Genomic DNA, 23,959 nt, shown 5'->3' with positions numbered 1-23,959 from the left:
TGAATGGCAATCTATATAGTGTCCAGAGCGTGGACAGTGTCTGGAGCTGAGACCTTACCGTTATAAATATATATTAAGTTGTTGTCCCGAGCGGTCAGTCCCTTTTAAATATAAAAATATCTGTCCGGAAGCAAGCAAGGGAGTGCTTTCAAAGAACAACCGATCCAAACTGATTGAATCTATCATGTAGTTGGTAACTGTAAAACGTATTCATAGTCAACTTTTTCTTTCTGTTGCTTCTAGTACCACCCGTATTTCTTATGGTTAAACCTGGATGATAACCGGGCAGACCAAAAACAAAGAGCAAAGGAAACTTAAGGGACATATATGACATATGTAATTTCTTGAAGTGTTTAGGTGTATCTCCTTTACATTCAATAATCAAGTCATAATCAGTTCAAGTATCCTCATGAAAACCATAAACAATAGCCCCCAATGCATCAGAGGTTGGAACTTCATGTTTTCTTGACCCTATTACACCAAACAACCTGATCTTCAAGTCTGGTACATCCAAATCATTAATCTTATCTCTAGCAGTCCTAAAGAGCTTAACTAATCCGTTCTTCGAATATAAAACCTCAGTTAGACTACTTACTATATCAGAATTAAGATCTCAAGAATTATTGCCATTAAAGAACCTCATCCTATTAGTCGCTTCATTAACCTATATATAACTGGAGAACCTGGGGGGATTCTCTTCTTCTAGACATAGTGATCCTATCCAATGGTAACCTGGCCAGAAATTTAAAATACGTACGACCCCCTACCAGTATTAATCTGAGCATCTATGTGTGCACCAGAGAAGCAATGCTAAACATTTGATTATTGGCTATTATATTATCCATAAAATGTTTATCGACAAATAAACCTATAATTGTCTGTGGATAAGCTTCTTCTCGAGACAAACAAACACAACCACCTTCTTAACAACGATGATAATTCAAAGAAGATTTTGAAACCCTTAGCCGTTCTTCATACCAAAATATTGCACCACAATAAGAACAAACATAATAATTACAGTCACCAATATCTTTATAGTCATTAGTAACATCTGGAATTTAACAAACACATATAAGAGTCGAATTCAGTTAATGTCAGAACATAAGAATTAGATTTCTTAATCAACTAACTATAGTAAGAAAACCTTGTAAGTACTTGAGCCTTGATGGAATGATTCAGCAGACGAAATAAAAGGAACCTGACCTAAAATAATAGACACATAATAAGAATAACAATCAACAACATACAGTATGTATGTATATTTCTATGAAGATATATATATATATATATATATATATATATATATATATATATATATATATATATATATATATATATATATATATATATATATATATATATATATATATATATATATATATATATATATATATATATATATAGAAGATATATATATATATATATATATATATATATATATATATATATATATATATATATCTCTTCATAGAAACAAAACAAAAACTTGTACATACCAACATAAGCAGGCTATCTAGCAAATGATAGGCCACCACCATCATAGGAACCAAAGGCAAAAGAATTGGAAGATCCCACACATTCATTATGAATGGTGCGACCGCCATCCACACATTCATTATAAAGGCAAAATAATTAGAACGGGTATCGCCACTGAAACCACCACAATGAGATGGAACAACAGGCTCCATAAACATTTTGAGCTTTTTTAGACGGTATCTTATACCCTCTTTTATACCCATACCCAAATGTATCAAATGCAACATAAAAATCCAACAACATCCCAAAATATATCAATACAAAAACTAGGTCACTAATCATTATAAGTAAATTAGCGGAAAGAAATTTCACTAACACAAGAATCGATAATAAAGTAACCTAAATTAACAACATTCAAAACTTTAAACACATTTAATCAAAAATTCATAGAAAAAAGAGTATCAACCGGAAAGAAAAACATGAGCAAAGGAGATCGGAAAGTGTACCTAACAACGTAGCAAAAAGATCCTGAAGAGAAAAGAAGCAGAATACGAATGAAGCAACCGAACTATATCACTGGAGTAGATGACGAAATCGAGCAATAAATTGGGATAAAAGAAATTAGGCAAATAGAAGCTATGAAAACCTAAAATCAAATCAAGGCACAAAAATAGAGATAGAGGTGGAATCCACGTAAGCACAAAAGCATGAGACACGTATTTGCTCATAACATTTATCTGATTAAGAAAAAAATTGAGACTCAGACCTTTGTGTTTCGAGATAAAAAGACATCCAAAAACCACCCAAGCCAAACCACGACACATATCCGATTTGAAAACGTATACTATATAATTTATAAAATGATAGTGCTTAAAGTACAAAACGACATGTAAGACCATGATCTGAATATTAGCAAAACGACGTACCGCACCAATATGTTGCGCGCCGCACAACTGAGTTGTTCAGGGAGGGCTGTTTTGCAAACTGTTCTAATTGAGTGAGGGGTTTGGGTGCAATTTTGCATGGCGGGTTTTATCCACAAATATCATATCTAGAACACTTATTCTTTTATTTCAACTTCATTCAAACACCCAAAACTAGAGTGAGAGAGTGATTGAAAGAGAGAACCCTCAATGGGTGAAGAAGGTGACTAACTCAATCAAAATTGGACCTCAATCATGGTGTATCTGCATCTAGACTTCATTTTTGGTGCTAAGGTAAAGCCCAAATTCGAACTTTATTGTTTGATTTTTGATTTTGGGTTTAAGTTGTGTTAGTAATGGGTTGTAAACCCTAATACTTGTGAAATTGGGGGTTTTGGGTATGTAAATCCTAATGTGGTGGGTTAAGGCTTTGATAATGAATTTGTTAGTGTTGATGATGATGATGATGATGATGATGATGATGATTATAGATAAAATCGGCCTTTAATGATATAGTCAAGCAAGGATTTGTAAATTTGTGTTTGGGTAATGTTCATGAGTTGAGAATTTGGGTCAATGAAGTCAAACATGTAACTGTGAAAACTGCACAAAACATGATTTTGTAAAGTCGTATCTTGTAAACCGTGATTCCGTTTGGGGCGTGTGAGCACTTTTCAGAAAGGTCTTTAATTATTTTTCCAATGAATAAGTTTGTATTTACTGATTTGGCGATTAAATGGGTCAGAATCTGATGTCAATAAGGGGCTGTCCAAATGGTCAATTTGGGTAACAATGGTTTAAATTATAAGTGTTTGAGAAATTGGGCTTGGTATTAGTGTCCATATTGTTATGTTGTTGTTTGAGCCTGAATTTCCACTTGTAGTGGTAATGGGTCGAGTTTTTTTTGAGTCAATTTGGTCAAAAGCTTAATTGGGTCAAAATTAAGCTAGTAATCTCTCATGGTGTCCAATGGCTTTATGGGCAGGTTTTATGTATGTGTGTGGTAATTAGTTAAATAGAAATATTTAGCTTATTATTTGTGATATACTGTAATAGGTAGATTACATTGGCGACTCGTGGATTTAACATATTGTGTCGCTAGAGATTCCGAGGTGGATAATTATATGTATATTTATATAATTTATTTTCTCGTGTATGGGATGTGGTTTAGTGATTTCTGGGCATGAAAATTCACTAGATTATTATCCATGTACAGTACTCACTCAAATTCGTGTGTTCGATTCCACATCGTGTATTATGGTGAAAATCGTGCGTTCGTATCACCATAACATGTGCGTGATGGGTGGGTGTGGCTAATTACATTTGTCACTTTAGTTCGTACGTTTGACACCACGTATTGGGGTTAGTGTTACATCGTGCGTTCATGTACACTAGCGTTCGTGTGCACTAGAAGTCGATGCGAGTACCGATGGTTGTTGTGACTACCATTCCCGTGTTGTGTGAATATGGAACCATATTCCTACGTGTTGTTACTATTTTGCATATTATTATTATTGTGATTATATGCTAGTGTGACGCTTGTATGCTTGCTATGTGGTTTGTGATGTGGTGCAAGTAAGTAAGTTGTATGCATGTGTATGTATAATTGTTACTCTCACTAAGCTTCATGATTACCCTCGCGTTGTTTACCATTTTATAGGTACCAATTTGTTGTGGCAAGGTTTCTAGTTCTTAGACTAGATGTTTGCGTTGCTTGAGCTTGGCGGGATAGCTTTTGTTTGTTTGGCTTCGGTTGGGGATTGATGAATTTCTCGGGATCATGCTCTTTGTATTGATTTAAAATAACACGATTTTGGTTATGAAATGGGTCATGGTACAAACGATCGTATATTTGATGTCTTACTTAAACAATTTATTAATCTCTCTAGTAAATGTTAAAAACTAGGTTTTGTGCCCGGTTAGGTTTTATTGGAATAATTTGGTATTTTGAAAAATGGACCGAAAACTAGTTTATAAACTGCAGTTCTGAGTCTGTGATACTGCACGTCGTGCAAATGATAGTGCGACGCGCAGTTAACTAAAATTGGGAACAGAAACTTTGTTCCGAGGGGCGAATTCAGTGTCAGCGCGCGTCGCGCGGTAAGCCTAGTTCTGACATCAGTGAACATTAAATATAAAAAAATGGCTCTTTTCGATAAATGGGTTTGAGTCGTTTCAAGTGGTATCAGAGCATGGTCAAAGGGATCTAGGTTACTTGTGAGATAGGTGCCTAGACTTAGACTATTTTTTGTATGCGTTAATTGCAGGACTTGGAGAAATACGGATCGGACTGAGAATTGTTAGTGCCTTAGCGTAGGTGGCTAACTAGGACTTGTGTTTGTCCAATGTGTGTATATATGGGGCCTTAACTTGTGCATTATGTTTTGCTTTAGTTAGATATTCACCTAAGGTAGGTAGGCCGACTAGGTGTTATTATTGATGCTAGATACTTATGTCGTAGGATGGCTTGCGGTTATGTTATGCATGTTTAATTATAATTTATGTGCAAATATATTAACATATTGTATATGTGTGTGCGATGTTTTAAGATAAGAATTCGGTTTCGGGATTCGGGCGGTCGGCGTTATTAAATGGTCAAGTCCATTGGTGGGATTTTGATCATTTGGGTATACTAATGTTTTGTGTATCTCATATTGTGTGAATGTTGCGCTAGTCTTGATAAAGTACTTTACATGGCCCTGTGGAAATGGTATAGTACTCAATATTAATACTGCCTGATCACCCTTATTACAACTGTGTATCATGTCACTAAGCTTGACATGTTGGGTACCGATCGGGTGAGCGTGACATGGTTGGGGAAGATTCGAGGATGCTTTAGGATTCAGAAAATGGTTCCTAGCTTGTGGTGGTCTCGAATGATGTGTGGGTTGTCACATCGGGTACGTTGTGGGTCGAGGAGAGTTATATTATGTAGACACCTAAGGTAGTAGGTGGACTCATTTGTAACCACCCTAAGTAATGGGTGCGTGATCGAGTTGTATGGTTGTTAAAATGTCCCGTTCATATCGATTATAAACGTTTCATATTAATTGATTTCGTTGTGAGGTTTGTGAGACGACCCGTCCTAATCCATAAGAATGAATACAATAACATATGATTACATCGTGAGGTATTTGACCTCTATATGATACATTTTACAAACATTGCATTCGTTTTAAAAGACAATCTTTCATTACATCGAAAGTTGACAGGCATGCATACCATTTTGTAATATCCATCTATAAATGATCTAATATGTCATTTACTTAATCATAATCTTTACTGAACTCAATGACTTGAATGCAACATCTTTTGAAATATGCCATGAATGATTCCAAGTAATATCTTTAAAATGAGCTAATGCACAACGGAATATTTCTTTAATACCTGAGAATAAACATGCTTTAAAGTGTCAACCAAAAGGTTGGTGAGTTCATTAGATTATCATAATCATTCATTTCCATCATTTTAATAGACCACAAGAATTTCATTTCCATTTCTCATAAATATACGTCCCATGCATAGAGACAAAAATAATCATTCATATGGTGAACACCTGGTAACCGACATTAACAAGATGCATATAAGAATATCCCCTATCATTCCGGGAAATCCTTCGGACATGATAAAAACAACATCGAAGTACTAAAGCATCCGGTACTTTGGATGGTGTTCGTTAGGCCCAATAGAACTATCTTTAGGATTCGCGTCAATTAGTAGATCAGTTTACTAATTCTTAGGTTACCAAGCAAAAGGGGCATATTCGGCTTCGATCATTCACCCATATAATGTAATTTCAATTACTTGTGTCTTTTTCGTAAAACATTTATAAAAATTGCGCATGTATTCTCAGGCCAAAAATATAAAGGGTAAAAAGGCAAATGAAACTCACCATACTGTATTTCGTAGTAAAAATACATATAACGTCATTGAACAAGTACAAGGTTGGCCTCGGATTCACGAACCTAAATTAATTATATATATTTATGTGTTGGTCAATATTTGTCTAACAAATTAGGTCAAGTCATAGTGTATCACAATCCTAATGCTCGAGAATAATATGTAAAGGTCAACAAAAGTCAATTTGACTCAAAATAATTTCCAAAATCTATACATGATTAATATATAGTTTAAATATCGTCGTTTTATATTTTTAAAAGATTTATTAGAGTAAATAATATAATTCATTTATTAATAAATAAAATTTTATATTAAAATTTATATAATAAAATATACTTTTATATATATTAAGTAATAAAATTTATAGAGTTCATTTAATATCACAAAGATAATATGATAGGTATTATTAAAGTAATTTTCTTACACGTAGTAAAATATGTTTGTATCACATATTTATTTGATAAAATAATATCTATAATAATAGTAAGTAAAAGTTATATTATTTTGTAATAATAATTATTATTATTCTATTAATATCAATATTTATAATTACTAAAAATGACATTATGATAAAATGATAATTCTAATTATGATAACTTTAATATTTACGATACTTTTTAATATTAACTTTAAAATAATAATTCTATTTAAAATGATAATAATAATGATATTTTATAATAACAATGACATTTCTATTAAAATGATACTTTTTTGTTAAAATGATAGTTTTTAATACTAACGATACTTTTAATAATAATAATAATGATAAAAATAATAAGAACGATAATTTTATCTAAATCAATATCTTATAATATTTTAATTTCATCATGATACTCATACTCATTATTTCCTAATCATTTCTTTTAATAGCTTTTAATCGTCTTTTATATCGTGTTCATAATAATGATAATAATAGTAATCAAAATAATTAGGTGTTACTAATATTAGTTTTAATTACAATAATACTAATAATGATAATTACTATGATATTATTAACGATAATACTAATAACTATTTTAATGATAATAATAATAATAATAACAATAACAATAACCATTTTTAAATAATGTTATATATATATATATATATATATATATATATATATATATATATATATATATATATATATATATATATATATATATATTAATAATGATAATGATAATAATAATAATAATAATAATAATAATAATAATAATAATAATAATAATAATAATAATAATAATAATAATAATTATTAGATAATAATAATAATAATAATACTAATTATAACTTTAACGATAATAACGATAGTAATAATAATAAAAATAACAATTTTTAATGATAATTCCTTTTATTGATAATGATAATGATAATAATAATAATAATAATAATAATAATAATAATAATAATAATAATAATAATATAAAACTAGATCGACGATAATAACGACGATAATAATAATCATTTTTAATAATAATACAAAAATTCAATTGACTATAACTTCAAATCCGTTCATCGAAACCATTCGATATCTAAATGAAAAGTTCTTAATTTTTCGCTAGCTTTCCAATGACATGCATATCTTATACCTTATCTCAACCGCATACGTAACTAATTCAGGATTCAACATATCATATCTAATGGAAATATCAAAAGTACAAGCATGCATAATCCTATATTCTCGAGCACTAGTCAGGGATACACTATTAATATATAAAAATTAAATTATGAGTACTCATGTATCAATATTGAGATTCAATATTGCAGGAAAAGTACGTAGACGCAACGGAGATGATAAACACTAGTTTGACTTACGAGCAATACTCCCGAACCATACCCATAACCTCCATAGCTATAACCCATAATTTCCTTAGCTCTATCCCGCTCGAAAAACAATTTCGAAATCACTCGGACAGCACTCCGTCGTAATATTTTATGTATACTAATAATATCTTGAAATAATATGGAGTAAATATATATATGTAAATCGATTGAGAGAGTTTATGTGAAATGTCCCGTTCTTATTGATTAAAAACGTTCCATATTAATTGATTTCGTTGCGAGGTTTTGACCTCTATATGAGACGTTTTTCAAAGACTGCATTCATTTTTAAAACAAACTATAACCTTTATTTCATAAATAAAGGTTTAAAAAGCTTTATGTAGATTATCAAATAATGATAATCTAAAATATCCTGTTTACACACGACCATTACATAATGGTTTACAATACAAATATGTTACATCGAAATCAGTTTCTTGAATGCAGTTTTTACACAATATCATACAAACATGGACTCCAAATCTTGTCCTTATTTTAGTATGCAACAGCGGAAGCTCTTAGGATTCACCTGAGAATAAACATGCTTTAAACGTCAACAAAAATGTTGGTGAGTTATAGGTTTAACCTATATATATCAAATCGTAACATTAGACCACAAGATTTCATATTTCAATACACATCCCATACATAGAGATAAAAATCATTCATATGGTGAACACCTGGTAACCGACATTAACAAGATGCATATTTAAGAATATCCCCATCATTCCGGGACACCCTTCGGATATGATATAAATTTCGAAGTACTAAAGCATCCGGTACTTTGGATGCGGTTTGTTAGGCCCAATAGATCTATCTTTAGGATTCGCGTCAATTAGGGTGTCTGTTCCCTAATTCTTAGATTACCAGACTTTAATAAAAAGGGGCATATTCGATTTCGATAATTCAACCATAGAATGTAGTTTCATGTACTTGTGTCTATTTTGTAAATCATTCATAAAACCTGCATGTATTCTCATCCCAAAATATTAGATTTTAAAAGTGGGACTATAACTCACTTTCACAGATTTTTACTTCGTCGGGAAGTAAGACTTGGCCACTGGTCGATTCACGAACCTATAACAAATATGTACATATATATCAAAGTATGTTCAAAATATATTTACAACACTTTTAATACATTTTGATGTTTTAAGTTTATTAAGTCAGCTGTCCTCATTAGTAACCTACAACTAGTTGTCCACAGTTAGATGTACAGAAATAAATCGATATATATTATCTTGAATCAATCCACGACCCAGTGTATACACGTCTCAGGCTAGATCAAAACTCAAAGTATATATATTTTTTGGAATCAACCTCAACCCTGTATAGCTAACTCCAACATTACTGCATATAGAGTGTCTATGGTTGTTCCAAATAATATATATACATGGGTCGATATGATATGTCAAAACAATTGCATACGTGTCGATGGTATCCCAAGATTACATAATATATTAGAATACATGTATAATACAATATAAGTTAGCTAGGATATGATTTGTATAGAATTGTTAATATTTCCCGTAGCTACAAAAATCAAAAAATATTCAATCTTGTTTTACCCATAACTTCTTCATTTTAAATTCGTTTTGAGTGAATCAAATTGCTATGGTTTTATATTGACCTCTATTTTGTGAATATAAATAGAAAAAGTATAGGTTTATAGTCGGAAATATAAGTTACAAGTCGTTTTTGTAAGAGGTAGTCATTTCAGTCGAAAGAACGACATCTTGATGTCTATTTTGAAAAACATACTTCCACTTTGAGTTTAACCATGAATTTTGGATATAGTTTCATGTTCATAAGAAAAATCATTTTCCCAGAAGAACAACTTTTAAATCAAAGTTTATCATAGTTTTTAATTATCAAACCCAAAACAGCCAGCAGTGTTTCTACGACGGCGTATGTCCAGTTTTACGGTGTTTTTCGTGTTTCCAGGTTTTAAATCATTAAGTTAGCATATCATATAGATATAGAACATGTGTTTAGTTGATTTTAAAAGTCAAGTTAGAAGGATTAACTTTTGTATGCGAACAAGTTTAGAATTAACTAAACTATGTTCTAGTGATTTCAAGTTTAAACCTTCGAATAAGATAGCTTTATATGTATGAATCGAATGATGTTATGAACATCATTACTACCTCAAGTTTTGTGAATAAACCTACTGGAAAAGAGAAAAATGGATCTAGCTTCAAAGGATCTTGAATGGCTTGAAAGTTCTTGAAGTAGAATCATGACACGAAAACAAGTTCAAGTAAGATTTCCACTCGAAATAAGATTGTTATAGTTATAGAAATTGAATCAAAGTTTGAATATGAGTATTACCTTATATTAGAAAGATATCTTACTGTAAATAAGAAAGATTTCTTGAGGTTGGATGATCACTCTACAAGATTGGAAGTAAGCTAGCAAACTTGGAAGTATTCTTGATTTTATGAAACTAGAACTTGTAGAATTTATGAAGAACACTTAGAACTTGAAGATAGAACTTGAGAGAGATCAATTAGATGAAGAAAATTGAAGAATGAAAGTGTTTGTAGGTGTTTTTGGTCGTTGGTGTATGGATTAGATATAAAGGATATGTAATTTTGTTTTCATGTAAATAAGTCATGAATGATTACTCATATTTTTGTAATTTTATGAGATATTTCATGCTAGTTGCCAAATGATGGTTCCTACATGTGTTAGGTGACTCACATGGGCTGCTAAGAGCTAATCATTGGAGTGTATATACCAATAGTACATACATCTAAAAGCTGTGTATTGTACGAGTACGAATACGGGTGCATACGAGTAGAATTGTTGATGAAACTGAACGAGGATGTAATTGTAAGCATTTTTGTTAAGTAGAAGTATTTTGATAAGTTTCTTGAAGTCTTTCAAAAATGTACGAATACATATTAAAACACTACATGTATATACATTTTAACTGAGTCGTTAAGTCATCGTTAGTCGTTACATGTAAGTGTTGTTTTGAAACCTTTAGGTTAACGATCTTGTTAAATGTTGTTAACCCAATGTTTATAATATCAAATGAGATTTTAAATTATTATATTATCATGATAATATGATGTATGAATATCTCTTAATATGATATATATACATTAAATGTCGTTACAACGATAATCGTTACATATATGTCTCGTTTCAAAATCATTAAGTTAGTAGTCTTGCTTTTACATATGTAGTTCATTGGTAATATACTTAATGATATGTTTACTTATCATAATATCATGTTAACTATATATATATATATATATATATATATATATATATATATATATATATATATATATATATATATATATATATATATATATATATATATATATATATATATATATATATATATATATATATATATATATATATATATATATATATATATATATATATCCATATATATGTCATCATATAGTTTTTACAAGTTTTAACGTTCGTGAATCATCGGTCAACTTGGGTGGTCAATTGTCTATATGAAACCTATTTCAATTAATCAAGTCTTAACAAGCTTGATTGCTTAACATGTTGGAAACACTTAATCATATAAATAACAATTTCATTTAATATATATATAAACATGGAAAAGTTCGGGTCACTACAGTACCTACCCGTTAAATAAATTTCGTCCCGAAATTTTAAGCAGTTGGAGGTGTTGACGTATCTTCTGGAAATAAATGCGGGTGGGTATTTCTTTTTCATCTGATCTTCTCGTTCCCAGGTGAACTCGGGTCCTCTACGAGCATTCCATCGAACCTTAACAATTGGTATCTTGTTTTGCTTTAGTCTTTTAACCTCACGATCCATTATTTCGACGGGTTCTTCGATGAATTGAAGTTTTTCGTTGATTTGGATTTCATCTAACGGAATAGTGAGATCTTCTTTTGCAAAACATTTCTTCAAATTCGAGACATGGAAAGTGTTATGTACAGCCGCGAGTTGTTGAGGTAACTCAAGTCGGTAAGCTACCGGTCCGACACGATCAATAATCTTGAATGGTCCAATATACCTTGGATTTAATTTCCCTCGTTTACCAAATCGAACAACGCCTTTCCAAGGTGCAACTTTAAGCATGACCATCTCTCCAATTTCAAATTCTATATCTTTTCTTTTAATGTCAGCATAGCTCTTTTGTCGACTTTGGGCGGTTTTCAGCCGTTGTTGAATTTGGATGATCTTCTCATTAGTTTCTTGTATTATCTCCGGACCCATAATCTGTCTATCCCCCACTTCACTCTAATAAATCGGAGACCTGCAATTTCTACCATAAAGTGCTTCAAACGGCGCCATCTCAATGCTTGAATGGTAGCTGTTGTTGTAGGAAAATTCTGCTAACGGTAGATGTCGATCCCAACTGTTTCCGAAATTAATAACACATGCTCGTAGCATGTCCTCAAGCATTTGTATTGTCCTTTCACTCTGCCCATCAGTTTGTGGATGATAGGCAGTACTCATGTCTAGACGAGTTCCTAATACTTGCTGTAATGTCTGCCAGAATCTTGAAATAAATCTGCCATCCCTATCAGAGATAATAGAGATTGGTATTCCATGTCTGGAGACGACTTCCTTCAAATACAGTCGTGCTAACTTCTCCATCTTGTCATCTTCTCTTATTGGCAGGAAGTGTGCTGATTTGGTGAGACGATCAACTATTACCCAAATAGTATCAAAACTACTTGCAGTCCTTGGCAATTTAGTGATGAAATACATGGTAATGTTTTCCCATTTCCATTTCGGGATTTCGGGTTGTTGAAGTAGACCTGATGGTTTCTGATGCTCAGCTTTGACCTTAGAACACGTCAAACATTCTCCTACGTATTTAGCAACATCAGCTTTCATACCTGGCCTCCAAAAATATTTCTTGAGATCCTTGTACATCTTCTCCGTTCCAGGATGTATTGAGTATCTGGTTTTATGAGCTTCTCTAAGTACCATTTCTCTCATATCTTCAAATTTTGGTACTCAAATCCTTTCAGCCCTATACCGGGTTCCGTCTTCTCGAATATTAAGATGCTTCTCCAATCCTTTGGGTATTTCATCCGTTAATTTTCCCTCTTTTAAAACTCCTTGTTGCGCCTCCTTTATTTGAGTAGTAAGGTTATTGTGAATCATTATATTCATAGATTTTACTCTAATGGGTTCTCTGTCCTTCCCGCTCAAGGCGTCGGCTACCACATTTGCCTTCCCCGGGTGGTAACGAATCTCAAAGTCGTAATCATTTAACAATTCAATCCACCTACGCTGCCTCATATTCAGTTGTTTCTGATTAAATATGTGTTGAAGACTTTTGTGATCGGTATATATAATACTTTTGACCCCATATAAGTAGTACCTCCAAGTCTTTAATGCAAAAACAACCGCGCCTAATTCTAAATCATGCGTCGTATAATTTTGTTCGTGAATCTTCAATTGTCTAGACGCGTAAGCAATTACTTTCGTTCGTTGCATTAATACACAACCGAGACCTTGCTTTGAGGCGTCACAATATATCACAAAATCATCATTCCCTTCAGATAATGACAATATAGGTGCCGTAGTTAACTTTTTCTTCAATAACTGAAACGCTTTCTCTTGTTCATCCTTCCATTCAAATTTCTTCCCTTTATGCGTTAATGCAGTCAAGGGTTTTGCTATTCTAGAAAAGTCTTGGATGAACCTTCTGTAGTAACCAGCTAGTCCTAAAAACTGGCGTATGTGTTTCGGAGTTTTCCGGGTTTCCCACTTTTCAACAGTTTCTATCTTTGCCGGATCCACCTTAATTCCTTCTTTGTTCACTATGTGACCGAGGAATTGAACTTCTTCCAACCAAAATGCACACTTTGAAAACTTAGCGTACAATTCTTCCTTTCTCAATACTTCTAACACCTTTCTCAAATGTTCACCGTGTTCTTGGTCATTCTTTGAGTAAATAAGTATGTCATCAATGAAAATAATGACAAACTTGTTAAGGTATGGTCCACACACTCAGTTCATAAGGTCCATGAACACAGCTGGTGCATTAGTTAAACCAAACGGCATGACCATAAACTCGTAATGATCGTAACATGTTCTGAAAGCAGTCTTTGGAATATCATCTTCTTTCACCCGCATTTGATGATACCCGGAACGTAAGTCAATCTTTGAATAAACAAGCGAGCCTTGTAGTTGATCAAATAAGTCGTCGATTCTCGGTAGTGGGTAGCGGTTCTTGATGGTAAGTTTGTTCAACTCTCGGTAGTCAATACACAACCTGAATGTACCATCTTTCTTCTTGACAAACAAAACAGGAGCTCTCCACGGTGATGTGCTTGGTCGAATGAAACCACGCTCTAAAATTTCTTGTAATTGGCTCTGAAGTTCCTTCATTTTGCTAGGTGCGAGTCTGTATGGAGCACGAGCTATTGGTGCAGCTCCCAGTACAAGGTCTATTTGAAATTCAACGGATCGGTGTGGAGGTAGTCCCGGTAATTCTTTCGAAAATACATCGGGAAATTCTTTTGCGACGGGAATATCATTGATGTTCTTTTCTTCAGAATTGACTTTCTCGACGTGTGCTAGCACAACATAGCAACCTTTTATTATTAGTTTTTGTGCCTTCAGGTTACTAATAAGATTTAACTTTGCGTTGCTCTTTTCTCCGTACACCAGTAAGGGTTTTCCTTTTTCTCGTATAATGCGAATTGCATTTTTGTAACAAACGATCTGTGCTTTCACTTCTTTCAACCAGTCCATACCGATTATCACATCAAAACTCCCTAACTCTACTGGTATCAAGTCAATCTTAAATGTTTCGCTAACCAGTTTAATTTCTCGATTCCGACATATATTATCTACTGAAATTAATTTACCATTTGCTAATTCGAGTAAAAATTTACTATCCAAAGGCGTCAATGGGCAACTTAATTTAGCACAAAATTCTCTACTCATATAGCTTCTATCCGTACCCGAATCAAATAAAACATAAGCAGATTTATCGTCAATAAGAAACGTACCCGTAACAAGCTCCGGGTCTTCCTGTGCTTCTGCCGCATTAATATTGAAAACTCTTCCACGGCCCTGCCCATTAGTATTCCCCTGATTCGGGCAATTTCTAATAATGTGGCCCGATTTTCCACATTTATAACAAACATCGTTGGTATTACTTGCTCCGACACTATTCGTTTCGGCATTACTTGTTCCGACATTATTTGCTCCCTTAGTTCTGTTAAACTTTGGTCCGTAGACCTCACACTTTGTCGCGCTATGACCATTTCTTTTACACCTGTTACAAAATGTCGTACAAAACCCCTGGTGATTTTCTTCACACCTATGACATGGCTGTTTTTGGTTTTTGTTGCCGTTGTTGTTATTGAGGTTGTTGTTGGGATTGTTATTGTTGTTGAAACGGTTGTTGTAGTTGTTGTTGTTGTTGGGATGTTTGTTGTAGTTATTGTTAGGATTGCGGTTATTGTTGCGATTGTTATTGCGATTGTTAGGATAGTTGTTGCGATTGTGGTTGTAATTGTTATTGTTGTTGTACTGGTGACTCTTGTCACCGTTTTCCTCCCACTTCCTCTTGAGTTGTTTCGTGTTGGTTTCTTCGGTCGCCTGCTCTTTAATTCTTCTCTCAATCTGATTTATGAGTTTATGAGCCATTCGACTTGCCTTCTGTATAGAATCGGGCTCATGTGAACTTACATCTTCTTGAATCCTTACTGGTAACCCTTTTACAAACTCGTCGATCTTCTCTTCTTCATCTTCGAATGCTCCCGGGCACAATAGGCACAACTCTGTGAATCGTCGTTCATATGTGGTAACGTCGAACCCTTGTGTTCGTAACTCTCTAAGTTCTGCCTTGAGTTTATTGACTTCGTTTCTAGGACGGTACTGCTCGTTCATCAATTGCTTGAATGCCGACCACGGTAGTGCGTAAGCAGCATTTTGTCCTGCCTGTTCAAGATAGGTGTTCCACCACGTTAACGCAGTACCTGTGAAGGTATGCGTAGCGTACTTAACTTTGTCCTCTTCAGTACACTTACTTATGGCAAACACCGATTCGACTTTCTCGGTCCACCATTTCAATCCAATTGGTCCTTCGGTTCCATCAAATTCCAAAGGTTTGCAGGCAGTGAATTCTTTGTAGGTGCATCCTACACGATTTCTTGCGCCGTTAGCTGCATTGCTAGATTCAGCGTTATTGTTAGTATGTAGCGCAGCCTGTACTGCAGCTATGTTTGCAGCAAGAAAGGTACGAAACTCCTCTTCGTTCATACTCACGGTATGTCGAGTAGTTGGTGTCATTTCCTTCAAAAATAGCCAAAAGAAACGAGTTAATCATATAGAATATCAAGAGTAGTCAATAGTATTTCGTAGCGTAATATGAACTTATTTATAAAAGCTCTTTCTTCATATTAGCATTTTATACTCTTTAATTCGGGTAGTACCTACCCGTTAAGTTCATACTTAGTAGCTAACATACCATTTCAACTACTACAATTCTATATGAAAAACTAATCACAAAAAAAAATAAATATATATATCATATTCAAACCTTTATACAATAACTTGCAAACTTACAATACCGCTATTTTACATATAGCATGAAATATAGCACATAAAACTTTGATACAAAGTAGTTGCGAAGATAATTCTAGTTAATAAATAAGGCGTTCAGCAAAGACAATAAAGACACGTAATTCATACGTCCAGAAACAAGTCATGCATTCTGGTTTTACTAATACCACTTCCCATCCTTGGTTTTGTGGAACATAACCGTTGGGACCGATAGTAAGACAATGTGTTGTAACGTCGTCAAAAGGATGAAGGTTACGTAATGACCAACAGTCTCGTAATAACCTAAAAACCTCATTTCTTACCCCAATTACCGACTCCGTCACTTGTGGGAATGATAAGACTAAAAAGGAACATATATTTCATAGCAATATCCCTCATAAATAATAGGTTTTCATATGTAATTGTATTATATTTTCATTGTAATTGTTTAAATAAATAAGTGCGAAGACAAAAGGCGAAAAAGAAGATTTGAAGACAAAAACGTCCAAAAAGCTCAAATGTACAAGATACAATCCAAGTGGTTCAATTTATTGATGAGAAACGTCTCAAAATGACAAGAGTACAAGTTACAAAACGCAAAGTACATGATATTAAATTGTACGCAAGGACGTTCGAAAATCCGGAACCGGGACATGAGTCAACTATCAACGCCCGACGCAACGGACTAAAAATTACAAGTCTACTATGCACAAGAATATAATATAATATATAAATAATTATATTAATTATTTATATTTTATATTTATATATAAATTATGTCGACAAGCAAGGTTCCAAAATTGTGTGAGCTAGATTTTCAAACTCCACGACTCGCGGAGTTTGCAGGCTTAAAACTCCACGACTCGCGGAGTTTGAAAAATCAAAATTTCCCAATAAAATGAACGAGCTTCTGCCGAGTTCAACCATCCCCAATATCAATCTCTCTCTGATATATATATATATATATATATATATATATATATATATATATATATATATATATATATATATATATATATATATATATATATATATATATATTAGTTTAGTTTTATATTGGATTAGTTTGGGTTATGTAAAGGTTATTTTACGGGTTTTAAAGTCGGAGCTCTGTCCGTGTAACACTACGCGATAAATAATCAATGTAAGCTATGTTCTTCTTTTTAAATTAATGTCTCGTACTTAAATTATTATTATGTTTATTTAAGACGAAGTAATCATGATGTTGGGCTAAAAATATTAAAATTGAGTAATTGGGCTTTGTACCATAATTGAGGTTTGGACAAAAGAACGACACTTGTGAAAATTAGACTATGGGCTATTAATGGGCTTTATATTTGTTTAACTAAATAATAGTTTGTTAATTTTAATATAAAGATTTACAATTGGATGTACCTATAAATAACCATATACACTCGATCGGACACGATGGGCGGGGTATTTATATGTACGAATAATCGTTCATTTAACCGGACACGGGAATGGATTAATAGTCTATGGAATTATTAAAACAGGGGTGAAATTATGTACAAGAACACTTGGCATAATTGATAACAAAGTATTAAAACCTTGGGTTACACGCAGTCGATATCCTGGTGTAATTATTAAACAAAGTATTAAAACCTTGTTACAGTTTAAGTCCCCAATTAGTTGGAATATTTGACTTCGGGTATAAGAATAATTTGACGAGGACACTCGCACTTTAAATTTATGACCGATGGACTGTTATGGAAAAAAACTAGACGGACATATTAAATAATCCAGGACAAAGGACAATTAACCCATGGGCATAAAACTAAAATCAACACGTCAACCATCATGGTTACGGAAGTTTAAATAAGCATAATATATTTTATTTCATATTTCCTCGTACTTTTATTTATTGTCATTTTAATTATTGTTATTTATTTTATATTGTTATTTAAATATCGTCATTTAATATACGCTTCGCTTAAAATATAAATCGACAAACCGGTCATTAAACGGTAAACCCCCTTTTATATATTATTATATATAATTATATATATTTTGTACAAATATAGTTGTTCAAAAATATAGTGTGCAATATGCCCGCTCCCTGTGGAACGAACCGGACTTCCTAAAAACTATACTACTCTACGATTAGGTACACTTCCTATAGTGTTGTAGCAAGGTTTAGGTATATCCCATTTGTAAATAAATAATTAAAACTTGTGTAAAATTGTAGCATATTTAATAGTATTTCCTAGTAAAAATATAAGCTATTTCATATACACCTCGCATAACATCAAGTTTTTGGCGCCGCTGCCGGGGACTTCGGCGAAACGCTATATTTTTTAATTTATTTTTGTATAAATATATTTATATATCATTTTAGAAAAACAATATAAAATTTATAAATTAAAAAAACGTCTTGCAAACTCCGCGACTTGCGGAGATTTTCTGCTACGTGGCACCGCGACTCGCGGAGCCACCTTGACAGGCGCACCCAGGAACCCTACTGTGCATTTATTTCTGAATATTATTAATTATTATTATTTTAAAACCCTAATTAGGTTTAATTAATTTAATATTTAATTTTTAGTTTTAATTAAATTTGTAATAATTACTTTTAATTAGTTTTATTATATATAAAAATTAATACTTTTATAAAATAAAAATATAAAAATAATATTTTTATAAAAATTGTACTTTTTACAATTTTAAGTTTATTTTTATTTTTTTGTTTATTTTTATTTGTTTTTAGCATAATATTTGTATTTTTATTGTTCGTAGCTAGTTTTAAATTTAGTATTTTGCCGTAGCTTATTTTTATTTCTAGATTTTTAGGCTTTGCCGTAAAATCCCTTAAGTGCTTTTTCTTTAGATTAAGATTTAGGCGCTTTAGAATTTTACGACGGCGTTTTAAATTTTAGTGCCTTTTAAGTTATTGCCGTTTTGGATATAGAATTCCTGTAAGCTTTAATACCTTTAGGCGTAACTTTTAGATTTAATTTTTAGACTTTTAAGTTTCGACATTTTTCTTTCTTATTTTTATTTTTTGACGTTTTTCGACGCGCACTCTTTTTCTTTCTTATTTCTCGCCACGCTAGTTTTAGGACTTAGAAATTTTCTCTACTTCTTCTCTAATAATTCAAAACGAAAAATTATTTTAAGCGGTTAAATTGATTGACATCCAAATTTTCTTCTTCGTAGTAATAGTTGGATTTGTTAGTGGCTGAGTTGTGAGCTTCCGATTTAAAGGGTTCTGGCTCCCTGCTACATCTTTTGGCTATTCGAAACGTGGGCAAAAGCAGAAAAGTCTATTAATTTGATAACTTTAAATAATTTTTATCTTTTTATAACTAATAGGATAATTAGTGAATGCACCACATTGTAGCTAAAATTTGGCCATCGCAATAAAATGGAAAATTTTGAAAACAAGGCCTTGGAAACTCTTTATGACATCTGAAATCAATTTAATCAATACTCTCAAACGGATGTTGATGACAATTCGTTCGGTCAATCTTGGATCACGAATGACGAAACAATAACTGGTTGTGAAATCTCTGGAGATTATCACTCAACATGGGAATGTTATTATTACGTTCCTATGGAAAATTATGCACCCATGAAACCTGAATGGAACGATTATGAGGAATAAAATTCTAATTGGGATTATTTCCAAGAATATATCCAAACTCAACAACCAGAAGACGAGGAAAATTATGTGCCTGAAAATTCTTTAGATTATATGAAAATCAAACTCGAAGAACTTGATGCTCAAAATGAACAAATGAGAGAGTTTGTAAATCGGCAAGCTGAAACTCTATCAGATTACACACCTGTTGATCTGAGGAGTCGTGTGCAAGAAAATCTCATATCATCGAATTTTGATGAATTCGAGATCTCCGAAATCACCAATTATCTCGATGATACTTTTTATTCAGCTTTAGCAATTTCACAACATATCGACACATTAGCCTCAACCGACGAAATCATCGATCCATCTATGGATGAAGAAGAAGTAAGGATGACAAATTGGTACTCTTGGGAAAACGATAACATTGAAAATTTTACCCCCGAGACCAAAATGGTGGGACCGATAAGTACCGTTAATGAAGAAGAATTTGCTTCAATCCAGCCACAACCTTCCAACCCAATATTCTCAATAGACGAGTCATCTACCAAAGATGAACTACAAGCTATAATAGATATTGACACCTCGAATTTCACCCAATTGGGTAATAGAGGTGAAAACTTTGATTCCGAGAATGAACGAAAGGAAGTGTTAGGAATTGTCCACCCTATAGAAATATGTATGTCGGTGTATATCGATCCATTTGACTAAGAACCAGAAAAGAGACATATCCATTTACTAAAAGCTACACTTAAAAAAGAATTAAGTAGTGATATTCGGGTGGGTCTAAACTTTAAACCCATTGATATATTTTATACCACCCGAGATGTAAATAACTGGCTCACTATTTTAATTCGTGGAACTTATTCTACCGACTTCACATGTCGTCAGCTAAGTGTGGGGAAGTCTAACCCCACTTAACGTTAAATTAGGGGTTCGGGTTAGTGCATAACTCGTTAATAAAAATGCATGATGAGTTAGGGTAAAAGAAGTATTTTCAAAACTTAGATAACAGTTCAGAAAAGTAACCGTTTTTGAAGAAAAACATGTGTGATAAAACAAGAAGGAATGAACGATGAGGCGAACCATCTATCATTCGACGAGCTTTGTAATTACAAACTGGGTATTTTCAATCACTTTTCTACACTAATCACCCTCATGAATTTATAATTAGAGTCTGATTTCATGTAAATGAGGGCATTGCATGATCTTAAGTGTGGGGAAGGATTATAAATTCTCTAGGGTTTACACTTGGTTTTATTTTCCAAATTTTGGGAAAATTTGAAAAATTTTAAACTAAATGAATTCAAAATCATGTTTACACATATTTACGAACGATGAAAATTAGGTGTTAATACCGAAATTATCGTTACCTCGGAAAGGACATAAATGGAGAAACACCCTAAAACGCTTGAATTCACTTAAAATGGAATAAAGGAGAATAAAAAGGGAAAGAAAGAAACTAAGTGTGGGGAGAATGTACCTACTTATTCAATTAAAAACTATCTAGCACATGTTTCTGTAAAGTTTATTGCAGATGCTTTTGTTTTGGACTAAATTAACTATTTTACCCGATGAAAGAAAAGAAAAGATGGATCTACACGATGAATCAATTCCATCATTAAAAGGAAGTAAAGTCTTCCAAAAAAGACACGCGCTTCTTGATTTAGGTCAAGAAGTTGTCGTCCAGGCTAGCTGTAGGTTGACGAAAAATCTAGATAAGTCATCTCTAAAATCAGCAGGAAATCCACGGACCTCAGCATCAAACAGGGTCGCCATGTGGTCAGACTTATCCTAACCATGAGAGGATCTGTCTCGTAAAATGGGGAGGGCACCGTGCAAATTAGCTTGATAAGACTAATGAATCAGACCCCCAGAAAGGATAATCTCCTTAAAGATTAAAAATCAGCTTTTAAGCCTGATATTACTCAATCCTTGAGATTGACCTTAAAGATTGAGAATTACAAACTCATGGAATTCGATGATATCTAAACTCGATCTTGAACGAGAAAATATTTTGATCAAAATTACAAACCGATTTGTTTTCTGAAAACCTATTTTCAATGCGTTCATTACCATTGAGCGTAAAATCCTAGGAATTCACCTGGAATTTATTAGGTCACCTGAACCAAATCGGGTGTCAACCGTAAGAACGGTGGTTGCATAGCATGGTCGAAGACAGGACCTTGTGCCAGACCGAAAAATCATAGGATGATCTTTACTATTGCTCCTACAAAGGATAGTAATAGCATCCGACACGTTTTTGGACCATAATCAAATGCATGTCATTAGACATTGCCTTAACAGTTTACTTGTTCATCGCTTTCCTTTACAACCGGACGGTAGTTTGCCGAAAGATAATATACGGGACAAGTGAACTGGACGTGTTGCCTTCCTAATACAAGGTTAGCAAGTGGGTAACACAAAACCACAAGTGTTGAGCTAAAATTTTCAAATCTGAAACCCACACAACCCACAAAAATATTTTGCAAACACCGGTGAAGGGTTATTCCGGAAAACTTGTCTAGGGTAAAAGCTAGATTGGATTTTTAAAAGATCAAATGTTTTCATAAAGATTCAATTTCCTAACGGATCTAAATTTTCATAGTCATGTGGGACTGTAAACCGCCTTTCAAATGCGCACTTTGCTTTGGAAAGCGAAAGTAAATCGGCTATTTGATTGCAAGTGTCGTTGACCTAAACCCGAGGCAACTGTGGATGACACACCCACCTTTAACCATGGTTCTATCGTTACTATCATTGTTTATACCACCATATCAAAATCACTAATGTACAAAGTGTGATGAATAAAAAAGTGATTCATGTATGTTTTTATTTCAAGTTCTGTATTGCTTGAGGACAAGCAACGCTCAAGTGTGGGGATATTTGATAAGACTAAAAAGGAACATATATTTCATAGAAATATCCCTCCTAAATAATAGGTTTTCATATGTAATTGTATTATATTTTCATTGTAATTGTTTAAATAAATAAGTGCGAAGACAAAAGGCGAAAATGAAGATTTGAAGACAAAAACGTCCAAAAAGCTCAAATGTACAAGATACAATCCAAGTGGTTCAATTTATTGATGAGAAACGTCTCAAAATGACAAGAGTACAAGTTACAAAACGCAAAGTACATGATATTAAATTGTACGCAAGGACGTTCGAAAATCCGGAACCGGGACATGAGTCAACTATCAACACCAGACGCAACGGACTAAAAATTACAAGTCTACTATGCACAAGAATATAATATAATATATAAATAATTATATTAATTATTTATATTTTATATTTATATATTAATTATGTCGACAAGCAAGGTTCCAAAATTGTGTGAGCTGGATTTTCAAACTCCACGACTCGCGGAGTTTGCAGGCTTAAAACTCCACGACTCGCGGAGTTTGAAAAATCAGAATTTCCCTATAAAATGAACGAGCTTCTGCCGAGTTCAACCATCCCCAATATCAATCTCTCTCTGATATATATAATACATATATATATATATACATATATATATATATATATATATATATATATATATATATATATATATATATATATATATATATATATATATATATATATATATATATATATATATATATATATATATATATATATATATAATATAAATTAGTTTAGTTTTATATTAGATTAGTTTGGGTTATGTAAAGGTTATTTTACGGGTTTTAAAGTCGAAGCTCTGTCCGTGTAACACTACGCGATAAATAATCAAT

Source organism: Rutidosis leptorrhynchoides, chromosome 5 (genome assembly GCF_046630445.1).
Source record: "Rutidosis leptorrhynchoides isolate AG116_Rl617_1_P2 chromosome 5, CSIRO_AGI_Rlap_v1, whole genome shotgun sequence".
NCBI lineage: Eukaryota > Viridiplantae > Streptophyta > Magnoliopsida > Asterales > Asteraceae > Rutidosis > Rutidosis leptorrhynchoides.
The sequence above is the reverse complement of the archived record's forward strand: the minus strand, read 5'-3'. Positions refer to the sequence as shown.